This window comes from Polistes dominula, unplaced genomic scaffold (genome assembly GCF_049000335.1).
Source record: "Polistes dominula isolate Pdom_NZ unplaced genomic scaffold, Pdom_raw_medaka contig_27, whole genome shotgun sequence".
Classification (NCBI taxonomy): domain Eukaryota; kingdom Metazoa; phylum Arthropoda; class Insecta; order Hymenoptera; family Vespidae; genus Polistes; species Polistes dominula.
Genome location: NW_028300906.1, coordinates 640,471 through 667,488, shown reverse-complemented (window position 1 = coordinate 667,488; position 27,018 = coordinate 640,471). Strand labels below are relative to the sequence as shown.

The 27,018-nt window shown below is 34.2% G+C and overlaps 1 long non-coding RNA gene across 1 annotated transcript in view; it reads right to left on the bottom strand.

The window, feature by feature from the left end:
* Positions 1-21,312: 21,312 nt before the first annotated feature.
* LOC149033376 (uncharacterized) overlaps positions 21,313-27,018 on the bottom strand; it is a 52,072-nt gene continuing 46,366 nt past the window's right edge. Inside the window, exon 4 of the long non-coding RNA XR_016179017.1 lies at positions 21,313-22,120. This is a non-coding gene — a long non-coding RNA (uncharacterized LOC149033376). The remainder of the gene's footprint in view (positions 22,121-27,018) is intronic.

Below are 27,018 nucleotides of genomic sequence, written 5' to 3'. Positions count from 1 at the left end.
ATCGTAATCGAGTTGAACTTAAGCGCGCGTGACGAACTAGCGTAACGAAGAGAAGGTGTAAAAAAACAAGTGTAAGACTAAGACAAAATGACTGGAAAACAATTTTTCTGTTTCTTCAAAATGAACGATACATGATAAACCATGTAATCATTATCCCCTCAACACAATTAGTGGTTGCTTATAATTTTCTACCTAGAAAAAAAAAAATTAAAAATTCATTTAGAAAGACGAGTGTTCTATTAAGTGCTTGCTCGGTCATCATCGTGTTTGTTCGTACGCCGTTAGTGTCATTCGTGAAAAATTGTATTGCATTTATTTTCTCATTAAGGAAACGTAACAACGTAAGACCATGCGTGCCATTTCGTTGTTCAACTCGTGTCCCCGTGACCCTATTAATTTCATCCCCCTTTTTTTTTTTTTTTTTTTAGTGGACGATGAACGATGAGGAAAATGTGAACTACTCCATGGAAAGGAAAAAGAGAGAAAGAGAAATAACAAAAAAAAAAAAAAAATTGATGAAAAGGTAGAAACAAAAAAAAAGAAATATGTTTGATATAATGAAAAGTTCTGTCATCGAGACAACCTGTCAGGTTAACTCCCTTCGATCGTTTCCTCTCTCTCTCTCTCTCTCTCTCTCTCTTTCAATATATATAATTTTAGGTAGAAAAAATACTTCCTATTTTTTTCTTTCTTTACAATTATCGTCACATATGTTGTGACTTTAGAAAAAAGAAAAAAAAAACAAGGAAATGACATTTTTGTTTTGTCATACGTATAATATTTTGTAGATTTGTTGTTTCGCGTGACGTAATTGATTAAAAGTGATTTTAAATTGATGATTATATACATATATATTATTCTGTGGTAACATAAATGAATACTTTTTCAATGAAAACCAAAGTGTTTGTAAAAAAATCAGGAAATTTCTATATATATACGATTGAAAATTAAAACATGTTTGTCATGTTTTAATTTACAACATCACGATTAGTTTGAAATTAAATGAGATACTTGAGCGCGATGTTATCTTTGATTAGGATCGGCATCGGTACGAGCAATATCGGTTCGATTGAGAAAATCAATGAACGCGTTAAATTAAATTCGATCATTGACTTTTGAAGAGAATAAGATAGATAAAAGATCTAAGATGATGATAAGGAATTTAAACGTAGCTTCTAAAGGAAGGCAACCAAGGGAGACTAATACTTCTGATACACATCGTAAAAATACCTTATAAGAGGAGTTTAATCGAGTGCAACTAGTTGAGGAATTAGTCTTCTCAAATTGTTCGAGATTTTATTTTTATTTTGATAATTATCGAGAAAATTATCTATTACATTAACGCTAGATTAATAACAACAGTTATTTCCGCGATTTAACGATCCTAATCCTTGTTTCTTTTTTTGTTCGTTTAAATATTTTACAATATTTTGTTTCTAGTATTATTTGATCCTATTTCTTACAAAATGAACACTTTAATGGGTGCACATTTACGCAGAGTCAAACGTTGCCAGGAGCCGGTAATATTTTTGAAAAATATAATTTAAAAAAGCTTTATTAAATTGACGAAAGAATTAACATAAAAAAAACAACAACAACAAAAACAATTTAATAATAAATTTAATTTTATATAATTTTAAATATATAAAAAGTTATAAATAAATAACCGTCAATAACGGTTGTTCCGGCTATCAAGCACACACACATGTTTTGTAAGCGACCATTAAAGTGTTAATAAATAAAAAATATATTCTATATATTAGATTATTTAATACATAATATTATTATAATAATAATTTAAACACATTTATGTATTTCTGGAATATTATATTTTTTCTAAAAAATCGTACTATTTTCCATATTTTTCTATTTTGAGTTGATTTGAAAATATTTCTTATTCAGCAAGTTTCCCTTTTTGAGATTTAATGACAAGTTCTTTGAAAAGCCGAGTCCCTGTTGAAAATCCTATATCCAATAGCCAAGGAAAGCACAAGGATTTAAGCAAAATTCGGCTTCTCCCTTTCTCGTATACTAAAATTGCAGACGCATACGTAGCATCCCTGAAATCCTTCTTAGCGTATCCTATAATCAGCGTTAGCGTTTCTAGCTTCTAGACTAGGTATCGTACTTTTCCCCTCAATCCACTAATTATTATAATTAGTGGCTGTTTAGGGACATCGTCCTCGGAAATACGCTTTTCCTTCGCCTCCTTTTGTTTCTCGTGGAAACAATATGAGAGATATGGTGGTGTATAACATCATTTATATCTCATAACTATTTCACTATATAATTTCACTAGAAACAAATTGACGGTTCCTTCGTTTTCTATTTTAAGGAAAACAGTTATATACATTTAATTCGTTTTCAAATTGTATAACACAAAATGACAATGGTTATTAATTAATATTAATTATTTATTCATTTTTAATTTTGAACTTCTAAGAAAGGATGACGGTGGTTTACCAGCCGACGCTTCGTATGCTCGTTCGTATCAACCTAAACTTTTTTCTCTTAAGATAGAAACGACCAAAAAAAAAGAAAAGTAATGTATAGAAAAGATCGTGTGGAAAGTCTGACTCTTCTTAAAGTTAAAGAAAGAAAGAAAAAAAAATAACGTGAAAGAGAAAGAAAAATATTATAGAGGGACGTAGACTGAAATAACGTGGTTTTCTTTCTCCCTTTTTTTCTCTTTTCACCCTTTGGGACAAGACACAGACTAGAGTTCTCTTAGGGTTGCACCGATATTTGTCGTCGTCGTCGTCGTCGTCGTCGTCGTCGTCATTGTCGTCATTGTCATTGTCATCGTCGTCGTTGCACCTTTACCTTTGGCAAACTTACTTCATACGTTCTAACGATTTAATAATACCGTAGACGCGACAGACGACGATCGATCGAACCTTCTTTTATTTTATTAAACAACCTGATTTCTTGCCGACAGAATTAACTATTCCCTTTTTGATTATTTTTACTTTCTTTTCTTTTCTTTTCTTTTTTTATTATACACAATTGCATTGAATTTCTTTTATTCCATTTGATTCATTCGTCTTTAGTTTCTAAACGACTATACATTTACTTTCAAATGATTACATTCATTTGATTGCAATTTTAATCATATTCGACGTTAATCGTTGTTACACGTGTAGATCCGAAGATACATACAAATGCATGCGATTATGATAGATAGTATTATCGACGAATATAATTGGCTATCATAAATCACATACTGCTATTCAGAAAAATCGTACAATTTGTATATTTAAATAGGTATGTCAATTTTTATTAATGATCCATCTATCAGGAAAAATAAATCATATAAGTACATTTATATTTATCGAATAGAATATATGTATATTAATAATTTATTAACATTTTTTTATATGTATTTTTTGCAAGTAATTACTTAGATAATGTAATTAGTTTTTTATTCAAATATTTGAAATATCATATCTCTAATACACTTATGTTAGTTGCGTTGTTTTATGCACAGAGTTAGAGTTCACATGGCAGCTCGTGCATCTCAGTTTAGAAACGAGAAAGAAAAAAAAGAAAAAGAAAATAAATAAAAGGAAGAAAGAAAGGAGTGTAGGAAGGGGGTGGTGGTGATGGTGGTGGTGGTGGTTGGGTGCGACGGGACGTAACGCAAAAACATAGGCGCCGGCGCTATGCGAGAAGACCGCCAAAGGGCTCTCTTCCCCCCTGTTTTCTCGGTATTATTTTCGACCATGAGAGAGAAAAGAAATTTGCCCTTCTGTCTCCACGGCATCAAGTACTAGCACCACCACCACCACCACCACCACCATCACCATCAGCACTAAGCACCACCACCACCCCTCTGACATTTCGCTCCTTAATACCGCGAAATCCAAAAGGAAGAGTTTCATCGGCAAAGGCGAAAGCAGACCAACATTCTTCTTTTTATCTTTTATTTTATTTGATTTTATTTTTATTCTTCATCGTTTTTCTCTTAACCGGAAATCACGATCGTCCGTGTCGAGATCTCGCGACTTTCTTCGAACGGAAGTACCTATGTATCTTCATTTTTCTTTGACCACTTTTTCTTTTTCACATTCGTGGGAATTGTAGATCAATTTTGATCGGCGATAATGATCGTTGTTTTTAAAGAAAAAAAAAGAAAAAAGAAAGAAACTAAAAAGGAAATAAATAAATCGACCAGTTATTCGTTTCTTTCTCATACCTTCACTTTCTTTCATTCATTTCTCTTACATCCTTCCTTACTGGGAATTGCAATCAATTTCGTATCGGTGATAATGATCGACGTTTAAAGTTAAAGAGAAGAAACAAAATGAACGAGGAAGGAAAATACATCGATGAGTTTGACTTTTCTACTTATATTTTTTATTTTATTTTATATTTTTTTTTTCTAGAGAATTATTATCAATTTCATCAACCCTTTTTTACGTTTGAAGAAGACGAAGAAAAAGAAGAGTACATGGATCATTATCGATCTGAAATGATTTCTCATTCTACATGATAATTGCGATTAATTTTGTACAATAATACGTGTCATTAAGGATCCATTGATTACTGTAACAAAATAATTACTTTAAATTGATTTAAACAAAAAAAAAACAAAAAAAAACAAAGAAACGAATTTGATCGGTAAGGCATCGATATCATTCTTTCACTCGTCGAAAGAAGATGAAAACATAAAAATGATTTTCGCCTGGTGGCCATTAATTGTCTCTCTCAAGGTATCGAGGTTTGGACACTTCGTTCGGCGATATATGAAGGTTTTTTGCGTTAAATCGAAGAAGCTTATCTTCCTTTCTTAGGTTGGTTCGTTGAAGAACGGCCAGATATTCGCACACTTGGTTGTCTCGAGCCGACGGCTCTCGTCGTTGCTACTGGCAGTGTAGTTGTGTAGTAGTAGTAGTAGTAGTAGTAAGTGAGAAGGAAACAGTACGAGAGAGAGAGAGAGAGAGAGAGAAAAGAAATGAAGAAAAAGAGAGAAGAAGAAGATAGAAAGAGAGGAGGAACATACCGACGGCCATCTTGGCGAACCACCCGGCGAAGAAACACAATGGACGTTCGACGCGATAGTTTGCAACGCGGCAACGCTCGATTCGTGCCATGCCTTGCCTTTCCTTGCCTTTCCTTTCCTGTATAAGTGCGTGCGTGCGTGCGTGCGTGCATGCGTGCGTGCGTGCGATCAGACGTGTGTATGCCATGCACGCACGTGCACACACTTTAGATGCCGTCTAATTGATGCCGGGAGAACGGCCCACACGCACGGAGTCAATCTTACTTCGATAGTTCGACGTTTTGCCGCCTTCATCGAGACTCTACTCTTTTTTTATTCTTTTATTTAACTCCATGTGATATATGATGAATCTTTATTCCTAAATTGCAAGATCGTCTTCTTCTTCTTCTTCTTCTTCTTCTTTTTCTTTTTCTTTTTCTTCTTCTATTTTGTTTTATCATTTATTTTTAAAATTATATTGGCGCTATTGGCGCTGGAAAAAATAAAGAAAATGAATTTTTACGATGCGCGCGCACAAAGACGCGACAACATTACAGATTGAGGTTAGTCGATATTTTTCTTAAAGTTATACATTACGATATATTTTCTTCAGCTAATTACTTTAGTTCTTTTAATTTTATTATCTTTTTTTTCGTGTAATTTTAATTGATTCTTATGGAGTTATTCCGATTAATAGCATTAGGTTATATCATTTATATATATAGAGTATACCTATTATACTTTTTAATTAATAATTTATTACTCTTATGTTTAATCTCATTTGATATAAGTATTTATTATTTCTTTCACGTTGTCCTAATATTATTTTTATTTCTAATACCAAACATACTTTCGATCACATCTTTTATTTATTTCACTCAAAATGTATCTCTTTTTCCATATCGGGTTTGGGCCCATGCAAATAAATTTTCTCTTTTCTCTTTCTGTTCTCTCTTTCTCTCATTCATTCCTTCGCCCCCCTCCCCTTTTTGTTTGTTCCCTCTACCTCACCGAGGACATCGAGAATTAACGTTATTAATTGCCATGGGCAGATCGAGATATCGAGTCTCGATCGACATCACCTTTCCTGGCACGACTACGACGACGACGACAACGACAACGACAACGACGACGACGACGACGACGACGACGACGAGACGAAATCTCATACGATCTCTTTCTCTCTCTTTCTCTCTCGTAAAAAAAGCGATCTTCTCTTGGACGAAGACGGAGAGATTCCGCGTTCGTTCGTTCGTTCGTTGGTTCGTTCCTTCCTTCGCGTCAGCCATTTTTTTTTTATTCCTTTGGCGGAACGCACATTCGCTTCGAAGAAGAGGAATAAAAAAAAAAGAAAAGAAAGAAAAAGAGGAGGAGGAGGAGGAGGAGGAGGAGAGGTAGGTAGGTAGGTAGGTAGGTAGGTAGGGCTTGCGAAGAGTTCGAAAGGGTTGATCGTAAATTCGTTCGATTTTGTTCTTCCGTTGGAGTGTAGGAGAGAAAGAGGAGGACTCCTCGATCGTTTGCACACTACTCCGTATGCCGAAGTTAAGTAGGTACTTGGAGTTTTCTTTCGGTGCGTTAAATCAGTGCACGCTTTAATCGTCATCCTTGATATTTTACGACGAATCGAAAAACGTAGTAATAGTAGTAGTAGTAAGTAGTAAGTAGTAAATACGTAGTATTGGAAAAAGCTTCGGATGCTATAGAAGCTCGTTAACGTTCAACCAAACAAATCATACCTACACTCTCCAATTGAAGATTTTTATTTCATTTTTTTCAATCTTTTCTCTCTCTTTTTTTTATGCTTGTTGTTGTTGCATACAGCTTATCTAGAAATCTCGATTATTAAATAAAAATCAAAAGTTTGTGTTGTTAAAATGTTATGTTAGAAACGTTATTACAATATTGTCATCTTTAAATCCACCGAATTAGGTAATTTTGACGTTTGAAAAATTGTTTTAAAAATTTTGTAAGAAAATATAATGTTTATGAAAGAATGACAAAATTGTGACACAGATTTATCATTTGAAATAAAACTTTTGTTCTTTTTACTCGACTCTATCAGATAATAAATAAGATAGCAAACTAAATGAGAATTCAGAGAACTATTCGTTTATTTCACGAGCGCAAGAATAAATTATCGACGCAAACAAACGATATCAAAGGAAATACGTTCGAAACGTCTTTCGATCGACACAAACGAACGAATCGGGGTTGCATTTAACTCACTGACTAGCTCACTCACTCACTCACTCACTCAGTTTCGTACGCGCGGTTTTGCGATGAATTTACTTTCGACGAAGCATCCCTCTATTCTCGTTCCTCGTGCCACCTCCTCCACACCCCTTAAGAAGTCTCTTTCGATGCTAGAACTTAACGCCAAAGTGGTTCATCCTCAGTTGGACGTGCTTACTATTGCATATACGTACACACGCACACGTATACACAAATACGTTAAACTCGTACTTTCTGAATTCCGTCTGAGAACCCTGAGTTCAACCATCTCCCTCCTGGAACCCCTTGCTCTATCCTCCCCCTCCCCCTCGTCTACTTTACCTCTGTTGATAGCCTAGAAAGAGCTTCACCACGGATACCGGAAGTCGGAAACACGTAAATTCCGAAAACTTCCAATACTCGTCCGGAATTTCGAACGATCGTTACTTTACCCTATCATAAAGCTGCCATAGACCAAAGGAAAGCTTTAGCGAGAAGGCTGTAGAGGGGTTGCTTGGGTGAAAGGACATCGTAATATTCACAGGCCATTTGCGGCACAATGCCGGCACGTTAACGACGACAATGGGATGCAATAATGAGTAGCTCGGGCCAAGAAACCTCCTTCCTACCTGCGTTTGTTGTCCCTGTGTGTCTCATCTTGTCGAGACTTTTCTTTTTATCTTCCCTTTTTCTCCAATTTTTATTTTTATTGTTCTTCCCCCATGCTTTTCCGTATAAGGTTTTCCTTTTTTTTCCTTTCATTTCTTTCCCCTTTAACACTTAATCATCTTGGCTAATGCAGTGTATCTGCGTGAACAATTTTGTTAGATAAGAAGATAAGGGGTTCGTACTATTTCGGAGTGGGTTATTTTTAGTTTAAAAAAAATATTTTTGTTGATTTAGGATTAGAAGGAATTTATATAAAGATAGTGGAATCGATTAGATCGTAGACGTTAATTTGCTAAATATTTGAGAGTCTCAGACTAATGGAATTTCTTTATTTCTTACTTTAAGATAGTTTAATAGCTTTGAGAGTGAAAAATCATTTCTTTTTTTTATCTCATTACTTTAAAATTATTACATTTGAATTAAAATTATTGACAATTCATTTTTATTCTTTCTTAAAATCACTCGTTACAAATAATATTATCAAATTAAATTTAATTAAATAATTAATAACAAATATACTAATGTATTTATTTCTAGTATTCCGGAACATACACACACACACACACACTACAATAATATTTTTCAACAAATAATTGAATAATCCTAATCAGTGTATATACAATTTAAAATGACATAAAACATTCTATGCATAGATATCTTGTTTTTTTCTTCTGTTTATGCAATATAAAAATGATTCTATCTTTCTGTCTCAATAAATAAAATAAATGTTAGGATATTAGAAGAGAATGGAGATAATAAGTAAAGGAAGTTAATTTCTGTCAGCACGTCACATTTAAATCTCGCCCGAAGGTAACGCTTATAACCAACTCGAAAAGCACCACCACCATCCGTTGCTCATTCTCATTCACGTCAACGTTTCCGAGCGTCGTGTTACGTCTCGTTTAGTCAATTGAAGGCGATTACGCGGAAAGAGGTCGGTGATAAGTTTTACGTAAGACAATCTTCATGTTTCAATGTTTTTCTTTCATCTACTCTAGGTATTCTTTTCATTTACAATAAGATAATTTTGTCTACAAATAAAATATTAAAAGAAACATCAACAAAAAAACAAAGTGTTGAGATAGGGTGAACAAAAAGTTCGTATGCTCGTTACATTTCTTAATTAAACTAATCCTTTGAGTGCTATGAACGCACATATGCGTTTGGTAAAAATATACTAACTTGGTTGTTCGATGTGTAGGTATACGTATTTGATTTGTTAGTATTCATTTAAAAATAATTAATACAATAAAATTATATTAAATTGATTAAATTATATTCAAAAATTATTTCAAACTATTTATTATTAAATATAATTTTTTTTTTTTATTAGAAATTTGGTTACCTAATAATAATCTATTTCGTTTCGACAAAGCATTGTAGGTAAAAGTATTTACCAATCAAAGGATTAATATTTCTAAAATAAATTTTACAAAAACAATTCACATTATTCCACATTATTATAACATAATTTATAATACAATAAAAGCACGAAATTTTATTTTTATTCGTTCAAGGAAGAAATATATTTGATTTCAATAAAAAAAAAGAAAATAAATATGTTTTCCTTTTTCTCGAAGAGGATAAAAATCACGAGTTCAATCTTGGATAGCAATATCATGTGAAATACATGAAAAGAAAAAAGGATTGAGGAAGAAGGAGGGGGGGGGAGAGCCACTGATTAAAAGGAGGACATCCCTGAGTGACAGTCGCACGGTCTCGCGCAGTGCCATGACAAGAGATCGGTCACGCGAGCCACCCTTCCCTCCTACCCCTCTTTTCTATAATATTATTCTCTTTCTCTCTCTTTCACACACACATACACATAAACATACACACACATACACACACACTCTTCATTCTATCTCACTCAAAGCACTGGGTCTCGCGCGGCTGCCCCCAAATTGGTCAAAATTATTGGCTTCTTTTGTTTTCTCGTCATACACCGCATGCTCCGTCGTTCCATGTCATTTCTACCTGCTCGTTCCATGGCTCCCACATACTCACCCTCCTTCCCCCCCCCCTCTCTCACTATCATCACCAACACTCCTACTCTTTATATCCGTATATACATCCATCTATCTTTTTCTTCGTCTGTTTGGCCACGTAATTCAAAGTTCGTTGTTTGTGTAACAAGTTTCGATTTCTAGTATCTATTTTAAGTCATAAAGAAAAATTATTATTTATTATTATTATCATTATTTTTTTTTTTTTAGAAATTATACATATTTCTTATATTTATGTTAAAATTAAATAAATTAATATAGAATCTGTAAATGTTAATATATATATATTTCAGGAAACACAATTTAGGCTAGTTTATTAAAATGAAAATCTGTGATAATAAATAAATATTAGTTACAATTGATAAAAAAGTAAATATTCCATACTTATGTTTCTCAAAGATGTAAAATGCACTTTCTCTCTTTAAAAAAAAAAAAAATAAATAAATAAATAAAAGTTATCCAAGTTTTCTAGAATAAGGACTAGTTTTAAATCAATACCTTCATAGTCAACGGTTCACATTGATTAATAATAGGTGATTACATTATTTTTAGTTTTTTTTTCTTATTCTTATGCAATTCATACAGTATAGATATTTATTTCTCTCTCTCCCTCTCTCTCTCTCTCTCTCTCTTTCACCACTTTATATATATGTATATAATCTGTACTATAAAATAATATTTTGATGTTTATCATTTTAAAGAATATTTCTAAGCATAGTCGTCTTGAGATTCACATGCGACAAAGTATATATTTTTCTTTCCCCTTTCCTTCCAACCCTTTTTTTCTTTTCTTCCTCGTTCCTTCCCATCGTGAATATTTTTTTTTTCTTAAGACACTACTTCTGTCTCTATTTCTTCCTCTGACGATTTCTTTTTATTTTTATTTTTATTTTTTATTTTTTTCTATCATTTTACGCGAACTTGTCTCTCCGTCACCGTCGGCTTATTCGTTACACACGGTAGATAATAAGACAGAGAACAACGACAGATAGACAGACACAATACACAATGAAACGAGTAGAGACACGCACGAGGTGAAACGAAGGGAAGTTAATGGCCGAGAGCTCGGGCCCTTTTTTCTGTTTTTTTTTCAATTTTATGTTGCCACTGTATTTTCCAGCGTTTCCGTTTCTTCCTCATTGTCAGGGATTTTTTTTTTCCTTTGCTTTTCCTTTTCCTTTTCCTTTTCCTTTTCCTTTGTGTTTTTCTAATCTTTGAAATGTTTAGGATACTTATCGATCGAACGTTTTGTAAATATGCAGTTACTGTTACAAGATACAACGTAGAACTTCATTAACATTCTAGTCGACGTTTGTAAACTGATCGAAATTTCATTAAAAGCACGAACTAAACGTTGTTTCTTGTTACGATAATCCTAATGGCGGTTGCTCGATCATCCGCCATTATCGACATTTGGCATAGATCCATTTGGATCTATCGATACGATCAAGAAAATCTTCTTCTTTTATTTAACATTATTTATTAACTAGAAGTATCGACATTTTTGTTTTATTCGAGAAAAATATTGAACACAATTCTATTTTTTATTATTAGTCATACATACAAATGTTTGTTTTATAACAAATATATTCTTTTATTTTTGTAATTTGTAAAAATTACTTATGTTGTTATTTAATATTAATAATTATTTATATTATTTATGTTATAATTATTTATGTTATTTATTATTAGTCATGCAAACTGTTTGTTTTATAACAAATATATTCTTTTATTTTTGTACTTAACAAATTACAAAAAATTCTATCTAGAAAAATAGAAGAAAAGAGATTTAGGATAAGAATTATTAATAATTAATATTATCAATTATGAATTATTAATTATACAACTATTTGTTTTTATAACAAATATATATTTTCTTTTGCTTTCATACTTTACAAATTACAAAATAATATTTAGAAATGGGAAGTAAAAACAGGATAAAAATGACATAGTTATAGAAAAATTGTTAAATGTGTGTAAGAAAACGTGTTTAAAAGCATAGAAAAAGAAAGAAAAGGAGATAGTGAAAGAGAGAGAGAGAGAGAGAGAGAGAGAGAGAGAGAGAGAAAAATACATGGCGTTATTTGCTGTAGGTTGATATACGTCGACGCCAATGGATAATAAATAACGGACATTCGCGAGAGCGGGTGGTATCCGCAACTCGGTAAAGCAAGCAATGTGCGAGTGAACGAGCATACGTGCAACTGAGTGCAACTGAGTGCAACTGAGTGCAACTGAGAGAACGAGATAAAAAGAGAAAGAGCGGAAAAATGGGGGGTGGTAACGGGAGGGTGGTAAAGGGCAGAGGGATGGGGATGGGGATGGGGATGAGGGGGGGAGTGAAAGAGTGTGCCGCCGATACGCGCCGAGCGTGCTTCCGCGTTCGTGCGGATCGATTTAATTTGTCGATGGTCAAACGGTTTTCTCAACATCGTCGTTTTGTTGTCGTTGACGATGAACTACTACCTACCGCTGGGTTTTAACATTTGGCCAACCTCACGCGAATCTGTTTTGCTGCAAACGTTACTTTTACCATCCTAAATCCCTTTTTCTGTCTCTTTAATTTCTCTTTTCCATGTCCTTGTGATTTTTGTTTCTACGTTGTTTTTTTGTTTTTTTTAGATCAAAATTGTTTTTCGATATATAAACAGCATTTGCAAATACGTACGTTTATTATAGGATTTATTCGATACGTACGTATTAACAGTTTGTCCGAGGGATTTACGTAAAAATTCGATTTGGATTTTTTTTTGTTTAGATCGTAAACTGTGTAAAATTTATTGTAGGATAATAGATTATCGATATTTTTTTCGATAGAATTTGTTACTTTTCTATTTTTATTATTACAGAACGTATTTATAAAGTATAAGTAATAATATATTTATGTAGGTGTAAATTAGATGTAATTTGTAATAAATATAATTTCAGGATTTGTTAGGTTACTTTTTGCATAGTTTTTTTTTAGTAATATGCCTACTTATTTTTTTATTATTATTATTATTATTATTAGTTTAATCGATTGTCAGAATATCGCGTTTCATTAAATGTGAATGTAAAGAGGGTAAATTGAAAACGACCACGACAAGTGCGTCATCCATTCGTTCAATTTTTTGGTTTTTTTTTTTTTTACCCAATTGTTAATATCGTTATCTACATAGGTTCATGTACATTTACGAATGAATGTATGTGTGCTAGAGATCGAACAAAATTCTTTCTCTCTCTCTCTTTCTCTCTCTTTTTGTCGAAAAAAAAAACATCGAGGTTCCGGTGAAAGTGTAAAGAATGGGAAACGAGATCGATGGATTTTCATTAATTTTATCAGCTACCGAACAAATCCATCTTCTCTACTGTAACATATGTATTTATATATACACAGTGGACCGTGTAAACTTTCGATGTATTAATAAAAATCGTTTGGTTTGCCATTTTATCGTTATTACTTAATTTTCAAATAGTTGTATTCAATTTTTTATGAAACCTCTCTCTCTCTCTTGTGTCTTTTTGTTTAGTTTTTTTGTTTTTAATTTGTTTTACCTATTCGAAATTTTCATAGGTAAAGTCTTGTTATTGAATATATTATAAAAAAAAAATTTATCAGACTTTCAAATCGAGAAAAGGTGATCATATTTTTTTTTTACGATCCACTGTGTATACGTAGAAAAAGAAACAACAGTGAGGGTATTAATTAATAAAAAATGTTCCCTCTATATATATATATATATCTTGTTACGAGATATTTAAAGGATTACATTTGAACACTAAATAAATTCTATATAATGATAAACTCTAATAAACTAACAAATGCTATCTAACGATTGACAATATCGTAAAAATTAACATTGAATTAATTTACTATAAAATATATAATGTAGTTTGATATAAATGACAAACAAATTTTCTTAATACAACTTTCCTAATTGTATACTATTTACATATGTAATCTAATAGATAAATAACTGTTATTCATTTCTAGAAAATAAATCAATCAAAATGATTCTCTTATAATATATTTTGGAAAGCAAACAAACCAATGGAATGATACCGAAGTAGGAGGAATATCATCGAGTAAGGAATTCAAAGTAAAGATTCGATTCCTCCCGAGGAAAGATTTCGAACGTGCAAGAGTTCGAGAGGAGTCGAAAGGGTTAACATAGTCGGATACGTGGGTGGCCACTATGATTTCTTCGGGGCTATCTGCTGATCTCAATAGCCGAGTAATTCCATGGTATTCCCCTCCCCCTTCTCTCTCTCTACCTTTCTCTCTCTCTTTCTGTCGTTCTCTCTCTTTTTCTTTCTCCATTGAAAGAGCCGAAAGCTTTGGTACCCCTTCCAGTTCATCTTTTCGTGTCTCGATCGGGCCCGAGCGAGGCGCATTCTGACACCTACGACTGGCCATGAGACGCGCCACAGCAAAAAGTCCTCAAAGAAGAAGCCGTGCCCGGTTTCAGAGCTCGATGGTTAGGCCTCCCGTCGGCCTGGAGCCAACCAGAAACCAGAAGAACTACTCTGGTACACTCTCGTAGCCACACCTCTGCAACCAACATTCTCTCTCTCTCTCTCTTTCTCTCTTTCTTTCTTTCTATCCCCTCTTCTATATACTCGTCATTCTACCCTTCTCTTTCTAACTTTCTTTGAGTAGTATTCACTTACTCACTTACTCACTCACTCACTCACTCACTCACTGTGTAGTCTCTCAACACCATTCGTTTCTTTTCTCATGCTCGGTACCTCATCCCCTTATTTCACTCTTTTTCTCTCTCCTTTTCTGTTTTTCTCTCTTTCTGTTTCTCTTTCAGTATCCAGCCTCTCTCCATGGGATTTTTTGGTACCCCACGTCGCCAAATGAGAGCTGCAGCCCTCTGGAGGCTACGCAGGAAACTCGTCAACTCGCTTTGAAGCTATACCGCAGACTTCCCCTTTTCTTCTTCGTTCATCAGACAGAGAAAAGGATAGAGAAAAAGAGAGAAAAATAGAGGGATGAGAGAGAGAGAGAGAGAGAGAGAGAGAGAAAGAGAAATGGCTTTTTTAGACGATCGAAATGCGATAAATGTGGGATTTTTCTAATTTGTTCAGTTTCCAAGATTTGTTGGGTTTTTTAGTCAAGAATTATACGGATTTAATATCATGATCGATTGTTTTTTTCAAGATAAATGTTATTATTAAATTAAGAATGAGATTTTTCGTTTGATCTTGATGGTATTAGGTAAAATACGATAAGTTAACATAATTTTATAAATAATTTTTGTTAAGTACAAATGATTTTTATTATAAAAGTAATCGAGAACAAGATTAGAGAAGATTAAGTTCCACGAACATGAATTTTTCTTTTAGGAAACTTCCAATGAATTGCTAATGTTTATAAACTTTGTATTTTTTAATGAAAAATAAGTGAACAATATGTATACGTGAAGGAATGATTGGTATTATCATACAACGAGAGTTAGGTCAATCTTTGATAAATGGAAAATATTTCTTAAATTCGTTTGAATATTTTGTCTAATTTCTATTCTTTTTCGAATAGAAAATAGTCGATATGTTAATTTTGTCTTATTCTATGAATTATACTTATAATTATTGTTTTTATATAGATATTATTTTAAATTGAATTAAAAGAGTATATATAACATATCGGTACTTTGCTTCTTCCTTCGACTTACCGACGGCAATCTCGTGTGTATCTAGGCATTTAAAAATATTCTTGAAAAAAAAAAAAATGAACAAAATTATTTCTTTATTTAACAATTTTAATTCAATTCGATAAAAAACAACAACAATAATTATTACATATTATAATAATAATTGTATTAGTAGTTTAAAGATAAAACTAAATAATAAAAAAAGAAGACGTTTGAAATATATATTGAAAAGAAAATTCTAATTAAACTTTAGAAACAATTACAAATACAATTCTAAAATAATACTTATTTGAATTAACATTTGTTAGAAATAAACAAAACAATTAGAATAATCTTCAATGTATATATATATAATAGATATGTTTCCGTATCTTTTGTTAACAGTTAGAATGAGAACAGGGTAAAACTTTGGTTAGACAACTCCTGAAAACGTTTTCAAATGTAAGTCGCATTATTGTATACAGGTGGTCGTAGTTGTCGCTTCTCGTAGTCAGGGTAGTATTCTAATTATCAAACGTTCCAATTATCCACTTCGTGTTTCTCACTGATAATTACGACTCGTCGTCGTCGACGTCGTCGTCGCGGTCTCTCACACTAGGAAACACTCGGCACGAAATTTCCATTCGTGATTGCGCAACGAGACCGTGGAATTTCGCGAATTCACGACTATGCACTAACAACTAACTATTATATACGATGTTTTAAATGACACGATGACAACGTACATATATACATACATACATACATAAATATAAGTACACGTATCACAAGATTTTTCTTTATATTACGATATATCGAAACATGTACGAGTTAATAAACGCGTAAATAATAAATATACATGGATGTATTCACAAGCATTAATATAAGTGTAAATTGTATACATTCGCGTACATAAGAGTTTCTTTCATTCATACATATTAATATACGTGTAAAGAGATTTCCTTTATGCATACGCATAGATATTAACGTTGTATACAGGTATATACATATACTAGGGGAGTGGGTGTAGGGGGTTGTGTTATATAGGGACTTAGATCGCAAATACAATTCCGTGAAAATAATTTATACGTCAAGTCGACGCCGATATACGACGTTGATACTGTTTTGTAGTGGCGTTGCTTCGGTTACTTCACAAAGAGTTGCTAAAGCGCGATTACGTGCGCGTGAAAACGACCATTATGACGCCCGCCCTCTCTCCCTTTTCCTCCCCCAAGTAACCCTGTTTCTCGGTGGGAAGGGAGGGAGGTTCTCTTTTACCTTTAGTTTCTTTTTCTTTTCTTTTTCTTTCAGTCAGACCTTTTCCTCTTTGTAGTTGGAAAAATATCGATCCGCACGAATTAACGTCTCTTGCACGACGACGACGACGACGACGACGTTCAACGTTCCTCGTAATCGGTCGTTATCGGTTAACTCGTGAGCTGCTACCTACCTACCTATCTACCTACCTACCTACCTACCTACCTACCTACCTACCTACCTACCTACCTTTGCTTTGCTTTGCTTTGCTTTCCTTCGAATGGCACGGACTTTTGTCCTTTTTCTTCTTCTATCGTTTGGCTACCTCAGTCAAGTCAAGTCAGTCATTCCTTCCGTTGGGAATCGCATTAGTAACGAGGAAACTCGTTAAAAACTTACCAACGTCGATAAATGAGCCTCACCATTCGAATATGGAGGCAAACTGATCGACTCCCAGAGATGGAAATGTTTCAACAAAATTGATGATGTTCTTTAGATCTTACGGTTAGTAAATATTTCTCTTTTTTAAATCATGTCAGTCACATTTAGATGAACAATATTTAATTTAGATCGCGGTTTACTTGTTATGATTTCAATATCAAACGGGAATGGTTGATAAAATGTAAAAGTGTAAAACGATGATGAGTATTGATGATAACATTTAACAAGGTTTTTTTTTTCTAATTAGAAAGACTTTCCTTTTTTTTTTTAATTCGCTATTGTTCATCGATGAGAGAGAAAGAGAGAGAGAGAGAGAAGAGCAAACGAATGTGCGTTAGCAAACTCCGTCTTTCTTCATCGGAAGAATTCATCCGGCTTGTGCTTTCATCCCTCTACCCTAAACGTCACGGCACAGAAATAAACGGCAAAGACACGCAGTCGTTCGGGGGTGACGACGAGCTTCCGAGATAGAACGAGAAAAAGAGAGAGAAAGAGAGAAAGAGAGAGAGAGAAATTAATTAGCTCTTGCGTTACCGAAAAAAAGAGTTCAAAGGAAGTGGCGTGGACTACCACCGAGGCCTGATTTCCAAGCCACCGAAAGAGAGGGTGTGGGTGTGTATGTGTGTTTGCATGTTTGTGTGTTTTTCTCTCTTTTTATCTGTCGGTCCCTCTCGACTTTCTCGATTTTTTTTTCTTTTTTTTTTTCTATTTTTATTTTCTTTTTTGTTTTTTTTTGTTTTTTATTTTTTTTTTATTTTTTCCACACGGGAACTCGGTGAAAGGGCGACCAATACACGATGCCGGTTAAAAATGGCGAGAACACATCGGTCTACGTCTGGATAGGAAATTTACTTTTCAGTTGGTACGTTTAGAGATAGCCCGGAATGCCTCGATTTTATCTGCAAAAAAAAAGAAAAAAGAAAAAGATAGATAGATAGATAGATAGATAGATAGATAAACAAATAAATAAATAAAGAGAAAATATTAGAAAGTAAACTTTGGAGATTGCATGGATTTGACATAGTCGATGAAGAGATCCTTTTGAATCTGTTTTTTTTTGAAAATATTGAAATATACACGTTTTAATTAATCGATCAAAATAGTTTATTAAAACGGGCTTTTAAGTTCGAAACGATTTGAAATACTATTTAGTTTTGGTGCTTTCGTTATATCCGATAGAAATAGTTTTTTAAATAAAAATTTAAAAAAGAAATTGACAAATCAATCTATTTAATGATAATAAAAATAATAATAATAATACTAATAATAATAATAATGCTGATAATAAAAAGGGTAGAGAAACTAGAAGAAGAAGAAGAAGAAGAAGAGGAAGAGGAGGAAAAGTCAGAATGAAAAGGCACAAAGAGTTTTACCTCTGGCTGAAAGAAATAAGAATTGTAAAAAAGGGATAAAGAGACGAAGATGGAAGAAAAGAACGATCCACGATAAGTTTCGGCGTGCGATCGCGAGGGCGGGTATCGAAAGGGCAAACAAATTGAAATCCCTATCGAAGGATCGGATCCACTTTGTCTCCAAATAAGCCGGAGTCTTTTGCCAAGCCCTTTTTCGTTGACTTATAAAGCTCACGATTTTCTCTCTCTTTCTCTTTCTCTCTCTTTATCTCTTTTTCTTTTTCTTTCTCATTTTCTTTCGTGAACGTTTCAACGCAGAGATACACACACACACACACATATATATATATAAACGCACATACAAATCTACGATGTGCAAGCTTTCTCTGTTAGTAGGAAAGGGATAAATAGACCGACCCTAGCTTTACATACAAGAAAGAGAGAGAGAGAGAGTGAGCTTATATACCGAAAGACAACGTGCAAGCTTTCTGTAAGAGAAAGAGAAGGATAGATAGATGGTGATGGTGATTTTACGTGAAGAAAGAGGGAGAAGATAAAGGCAGTAAACTAGCTATCTCTCTTTCTCTATTTCTCTCTGTCTATTTCTCTGTCTGTTTCTCTGTCTGTCTGTCTGTTTGTCTGTCTATTTCTCTCTCAGTTACCGAGACCAACTCACGGAGTTACACGCCAGCCAGTTTCATCCCCTTTCGCGTTCTCTGGTGTCATCGTCAGAGGGCGCTGCGGTTGACACAGAATACCAACCCTCTTACTCCTCCTTTGCAGTTCAAACCCTTTCCCTTCAACTAGCACGCGTTATACAGCGTGTTTCATTTAACTCGATCGTTCCACTGTATCAAATATACGTTGTTACGTTGTTTTTCGATTAAGATAAAAGTATTTTGTACATTTAAGTATTTTTCATTTTTAAGATTTTTAATTAACAATTATTTAATTGGATAATTAGTTAGAAAAATCATTGAGTCGATAGCCGACAATTTAAACAAAACAAAACAAAACAAAAAATAGAAAAAAACGTAATCTAAAAAATATAAGTAAATGTAACCCTTATCGATCGTCAAGGGTTGCGTCAGGATTGATAATTTTCATTAATTGGAAGTTATAAGTTGTTTCGTTAAATATGCAACAAAATTGTTCAATATTAAAAGAATAATTGATTATTTATTAAAAATTATTTATTTGTTGTTTTTTTTTGACGATGAACTTACTTAAGGAAATTAATTAATTGCTGATAGGAACGTCTTGTCATTGATCAAATATTTTATAAACAAGTATAATATCTAGTTCAAATTTGTTTCGATATCGTGATCAATTTGTCGTATTAAAACATTTAGAAAAATCTCTCTCTCTCTCTCTCTCTCTCTCATTCTCAGTGTTGTAGACGGTTGAACAAACAGAACGTTCTTCTCAATCAGACGTTCCCCTCGTTTTGACTTAACCCGCGATCGTCCTCCGGTCCTGGCCCCAGTTTGACCCGTTAAATCTCGGCTCATGGTGAAGGTGAAGGGGTTGCTCAAACTATACCCATCGTGCGTGTAAAAGAGAAAGAGAAGTAGAAAATGAATATAAGTAAAAGAAAGAAAGAGAGAGAGAAAGAGAGAGATGACAACAGACAGTAAATTTCGTCAAGAGAGAGAGGGAGACACACGCAACGTGTGTATGTTTATACACACACACACACACACAGACAGAATATATACACTTTAGTTGCGTGTACATAACCACCATGACGTGGAGAGGGAAAGAGAGAAACGCGAGATTTAAAATTTAAATTTTATTTGATTATATTTGAATTTAATTTCGTTACTTGTTCGGGGGTAGTGGCCAAAGCAGCAGAAGCAGCAGCAGCAGCAGCAACAGCAGCCTTTGCCAATCCGCAATGATATCCTCGCTTGTGGTTAACTCATGAGTATAGTGATTCGTATATGTTTCTTTCTTTCTGTGTATGTGTGTGTGTATATGTATATATACGTCTGTACGTTTCGTGTCGAGCACACAGTGGGTGGTTTCTTTTTATTACACCCTTCGCGGAGAAAGACGTCAGGGTTCTTCCAATCGTTCGTTCGTTCGTTCGTTCGTTCATTCGTTCATTCGTTCATTCGTTTATTCCTTCAACGCAGTAGAAAAGATAAAGGAGAAATGATCGGAGATGGAAGAGAAAGAAAGGAACGATCGTGACAACAGGATTTGTGAATTTTTAACTCGGAAATTCGATTATTATTATTATTATTATTATTATTGATACTTTTCATTCAAGAGACATAATTTAAATAGTAATAAAATAAGAGGTGGTGAGAGCAGTATTATTTTATGTGTTGTTATAATTAACTAAATAGTGAATTGTTCGGAAAGTAATTTCATTTTTTCCTGACACAATAAATATATGAATTGATGCAAAATGGACAATGACAACACGTGAGATCGGTGACAAGTTAAATTTATCAAATTCAAATGTTTATACTCACTCGAAAGGGGCCTAGGTTTTAACTACGAAACGAAAATTGTCTTCATTTTCACACACACACACACACACAAAAATAAAATTACTTTCCGAATAATCCAATATAGTTTAGAATTATATTAAATCAACATTTTAGCAACGCGTGACCAGAACACCCTAGTAATATTATATTATTTCAATGTATACACAGAAAAGGAATATTTAAAAAGAAATAAAATGATGTTTCATTTTGATTAGCGTAAAATCAATTTTGTATTTATCATGAATGGAGATGAAATAAAAAAAGAAGAAAAAGAAAAAAAAAGCAATTGATCGTACAAAATTCGATTATTTTATTCATGAGATCATGAATTTAATTCGTTTTGATTCATTATCCGTATTATTTTTAAATGTAAATGATAAGAAATTCATGAAAACATTCGTAAATCTCAAGAGAAAGAAAGAAAGATAGAAAAAGAGAGAGAGAGTGAGTGAGAGAGAGTAAGAGAGAGTGAGTGAGAGAGAGTAAGAGAGAGTGGTCCAACTTAAACGTCCAATTCCATACGCAATAAATAATCGGCGTGCTTTCAAAGGGGAGCCCGTTTCTTCTCTCTTTCTTTGACTCCTGCAAGGAGAGCCAAAAAGCCAGTGGCCAGGAGTTTAATACGCCACGTCGAGTCGTTAACTTACCGCTCTGCTCCTGGCATCTTCTAACAGAATGAACGAGAAAGAGAAAGAGAAAGAGAAAGAGAAAGAGAGAGAGAGAGAGAGAGAGAAAGAGAAGGAAAGGGAATAATACACGTTGTTGCTACTCGCAGTAAGGCGTAATATTTATTATTTCGACGGCGCGTTGCAACGTTGAGCGATCGCCATGAATTAAGAACGTGCTTTTAGGTAGCGCATACCACGAACGATCTCGAGGTGATAGCTCAAACGAAAGGATCTCCAGCATCCTTTTCCTTTTCCTTCTTCTTCTTCATCTTCTTCTTCTTCATCTTCTTCTTCTTCGTCTTCTTCTTCTTCTTCTTCTATCATCTTATCCTCTTTCGTTTCCTTCATATTTTGCTTCTGCTTTTGCTTCTGCTTATTCTGCTTCTTGTTTTGTTGAACTTGCATTACGATAAGGACGACTGCAAATATAGAAAAAAAAAACAAAAAAAGAATATTAATATAAAAAGTTTGCACGAGAGAATTTAACTGCAATTAGCTTTGATGTCTCTTAATGTTTATCTCGAAACTGAATTTATTTATTTTTCAATGACCACGGTTTTATATTAATCGGATTCTTTTTTTTTTAATTAGAAAGATCTTATTAGTCAGTCCTTTGATCATTTTCCAAGGATGCATTAATATTTTTCATATGTTTATCTATTTATTCATTAATTCATTGATAAATTTAAAAAAAAAAAAAACAAGTCATTTCAATATCGATCATTTGATTTATTCAACGTCAAACTTTTTTCTAATAGTTTTTGAGAGATATTTTATAAATTACAAAAAAAAATGGAAGATATGTTATATAAAATGTCGGTATAGTTTTTTTCTTTCTTTTCTTTTTTTTTTTTTGGCTTAATTCGGTATCCGTAGTTAGGGGATTTCGAGGATGAAAGTTTGTTCGTTTTCGTAGCAAAGTGGTAAGTCGGAAAAACAAATCTCGAACTGTGGGCAAATGTCTCTCTTCCTTCTTTACCCTCTTTCCACGTTTTCTCTTCCACTCTCTTTCTCTTAACCCGCGACAGTCAAATGCCATAAAATTAAATAGACGTAAATTCTCTCGACGATGTTGGCCGACCTCCAAAATTCACTGCCAACTGCGCGTCGGTGAAGCCACTTCAACGTTTTCCATTCGCGAACAATGGAGATTCGGAATTGGAATTGGCTGTGAATTTTGAAATAGTGTTATCAGTTCCGCCGCGATAAAGCTTCCACTTTTTGCGTTGTCCCGCAGTTCAACAAATGAAAAATATTATCTAAATATTACAACAACAAAAATAAAAATAAAAAAAAATAAAACCTACATTTTACAAACACTTAATGATATTAAAAATAAACAAGAAAGTACACTCGTTATACAAAAAAAGTTAGACATTTTTATTTCAACATGTTTCATTAGAAAAAAAGAAAAAAAGAAACAAAAGGAAAGGTATGCAATTTTTCAAGTGAAAGTTTATATAATTACGATAAAGAAGTGAAGAAATAAATAACTAGTTATGTGAAAAAGATGATGTGCTTTTTTTTTCACAGAGTGGGGAAGTAAAAAAATCTTGTAAGAATTCGCGAAGTCAAGACGAAATCCTTTTACCGTCGAATTCAGCTGTTCATAGCCATTTTCCGGTGCTCTTTCTGTAACATTCAGCTCGTAAAGATCTGAAGAATAAGATCGCTTCGATTTTTATCTTAAGCCAATCTTTTCCTCTCTCTCTCTTTCTCTCTTTTAAAGTTAAGTTCTTTTTTCTTTTATTTGGGTCACGATCGAAACGTGCGCGAGAGTTTAATCTATGCTAAAGTCGAGCTGTGGGGTCTCTCCATCGTTGATGCTGATGCTGATGCTGTAATGGTGGTGGTGGTGGTGGTGGTGGTTGCTTCCAAGCCCGGACATGGAAATCCCGTGGCTGTTTTGAAATCAGCGATAATGCAGAGTCATCCTGATCTCGAGCGAGCTTAAATGGTATCCTTGTTAAAGGCGCCTTGGCTAAGCGATATCCAAGACCCACAGCTGGAATATCCTCCAAAAGCTTCTTCTTCTTCTTCTTCTTCTTCCTTTTCCTTTTCCTTTTTTTGTCCTTTTTTTCTTTTTCTTTTTCTTATTTATTCTTTCTCCTTTAACGTAGTTTATCTTCCCTCCTTTAAAAAGCGAGAGAACTTTGCCAACATTTTCGAGAATGTTCGCGAAAATTCAACGATATTCTGATATACAGGTTGCCCCAAAACACATTTCACCTAGTTGCAAAATAATGTATTTATTATCTATTGAGATCTTCATTTATATCATGTTGGTATACACTAATTACTGCATCGTACGAGTTACCGAAATCACTTATGACTTATTCAGTGAAAATCATCGATATAAAAACTTGACGACTGATAAGGATTTAATTATAATTCTTCATACTCTTTAACTTTGACAATTTACATTAATAATTAATAATAAAATTAGGTGTATAATATATTTTAAATAGATGTTATATCAGCGACGCACCGAATATAGTAGCACTGAATGCCTAAATGGTTAATATACCACAAAACAAAAAATTGGTTTCCCATTTTATTTTCAATTGGACTTATCGCATGGAAAAAAACTTCACGTTAATTTAAGTTTCGATAATAGCGGGGAAACATCAATGTTTCAAAGTTATTACTTGGATGTAGAAGAAACGAATAGGAAAGGATTAAAAGGAGAATATAGATAGGAGAGAAAGAGAGAAGAAATCTCGTTGGAGGTTTCTGTGGTGGGCAATAATACTCAGAAGGAGAATCATCCTTTGGAATCGAAAGGAATTTACCTTCTCACGATCGAATCTTCCGCAAGACTTTCTTACGCAGACACACCATGCCGCAACGGTAGAATAATTCAGTCTTAATTAGGATTTACGCGCCGACGGAGAACAATTAAAACATAAGACAGTGGCCACGGGGACAATCCCCGTGCCATCCATGGCGGTTAAACTATTGTCAGAATCTACAATACACCTTAATACACCATCCACCGATTCACCGTAAACTAACTAACTAACTAACTAGCGAACCTATTACTAATGGGAAAGTAAAATAAGCGGGAAGAAAATTTAATTACCTTTATTTAAACCTGAAATAATAATAATAATAATAATATAGTTATGTTTTATTTCGTTTAACGAAATACTTCAACGATCGAGACCGAATCTTCCAAGAGAAGATGTCCGATCCTCTTCTGGACATTTCTTTCTCAGTCACCATAATCGCTTCTTTTAATTACTAAGCGAAAGGCACCGTACCAAGTCGACACGTCGTCGCTCCACGGGAGAGACATAAACTTCATCCAACTTTTTGTCCAACCTGTCGGCCTGCCTGTCTCCTCATCTTCTTCTTCTTCTTCTTCTCCTTCTTCTCATTTTTCTTCTTCTTCTTCTTCTACTTCTTCTTCTTCTTCTTCTTCTTCTTCTTCTTCTTCTTCTCATCCCATTTGATCGGTCAATCTTTATACTTAATTCATCACCTTAAGAGGGATGATTTGAAAAACTTTTTACACAATATATTGTGTACCAGAACCTATCTAAGTCTAATACTGTTTATGGAAAATCCTTTCAATTACGTAATCTCTTATCCGTTAAGAGTAATCCACACAGTTGATAAATCTAACAACGATGTTGTTTTCAATAACGGACAACAACTGTTACAATTGGAGGTCTTTGATTAGTAAATTCAATGGCAATTCGATAACTATTTGAGATAGATCGAAGATAGAACCCTCTAACCGATTAGCCGTTGGGATTAGCAATTAGATAGTTCATAATCGTCGCAGAACGAGTAGTTCGAAGCAGGTCGAGCGCACCTGCCATGCAGGTGCAACTGTAGGCTACGTTCAGAAGTTGCGGGGAACCCGACTACTTTGCTTCTCTATCTTCCTCGATTAAAACCTGTTTTTCTCTCTCATAGCGGAAACTCGATCTAGCTCGATCTAGCGGATTAGAGTCGGCTTTGACTGGTAGTCCTCTAGGTATAGTACACGGCAAAATGCCATAATCGACAGCCGGTGCTACGGACATCTTATTATCCCTTCGTTCGAATGCCTACCGAACACTTTCCATTTCTGGTAAGAATCCGCTTACTTTTTATGAGAACCGGAATGATGGAAGGATGGTAAGATAATTTATCTCACGAGTGGATATCCATTTTTAGACGTTTATTTTTTTTTTTTTTTTTTTGGATTAAAACTCTCATCGCAGTGCCTGATTAGTTTGCTTTTTATAAATAAACCGAAACATATTCCATTTTATTATTCCTTCATTGTTTCATTTCATTTCTCTAACGTATATCATATCGAAAATATAATACTAGATGTTTCATTCGATGCTATCGTATTAACAATAAATATCCCTACGAAGAATGATTATTTTTTTTTTTTTGTTCATTTCTCGTAATAAGGAAAAGGCAAAAAGAGGGAAGAAAAATGTAAAAGGCAACGTAATAAAGAAGACCTAGCGCAGGAGTAGCATAGTCCTTCAGCAGCAGGCTTGCGGGTGTTCAACGTTCAGATAGCCACCACGAACTGACATTTCCCGGCAATAAATTCCACCTGGTTAGAGAGTTAGGCGGGCAAAAAAGCCGACGTAATGCGTATGGTAGGCGCTGTAGGAAATTACGTGTTTGTGGTTATTGGCAGTTGGCTTGTGAAGGCAAGAAAATTTTATGGAGGAGAAGGAACGAATGAGGAGAGAAAGAAAGATAGAAAAGATAGAGGAGGATGAGGTGGAGGCTGCCGGCCACTTCTCGGTGTACTCCCTTCTTCCACGGTGGTCCACGGCTCTGAGTGCTTCCCTCCTCCTCCTCCTCCTCCTCCTCTTCCTCCTCTTTCTGCACCACCACCTCCTCCTGCTCCTCCTCCTTCTTTATCTTCAGACCACTCTTCTTCTCTTCCTCCATCGTGAGAGGACTACCCATTCTATCTTTCTTTCTTTCTCTAACGTGGTTAATATCCGACGTAAGCCTCCCTATTGGGTTTTCGAACGGGATCCCGCGGATCTCTCAGGCCAACCTTAATAATATAGACGTCTCGTTAGGCCTTGCAAGAGAGAAAGAGAATGGAGAACTAGAATTGGTTTTAGGCGCATGCATGCCTAATGAGTCCGTTCCTCCTGGTTTCTTCGTGGGCCAGCTGTCCGCATCAGCCAGGACCCATCTAAATATCTATCTCTTTTCTCACGTTAGATTTAGCGGGTTGAACATCAAAAGAATATACTACAGTTGTTCCGGATTAGCAATTTAATCTACTTTACGATTATAGTTTTAACCATTTGATTGTATAAATGTTAACGTATTTTTAACTGGT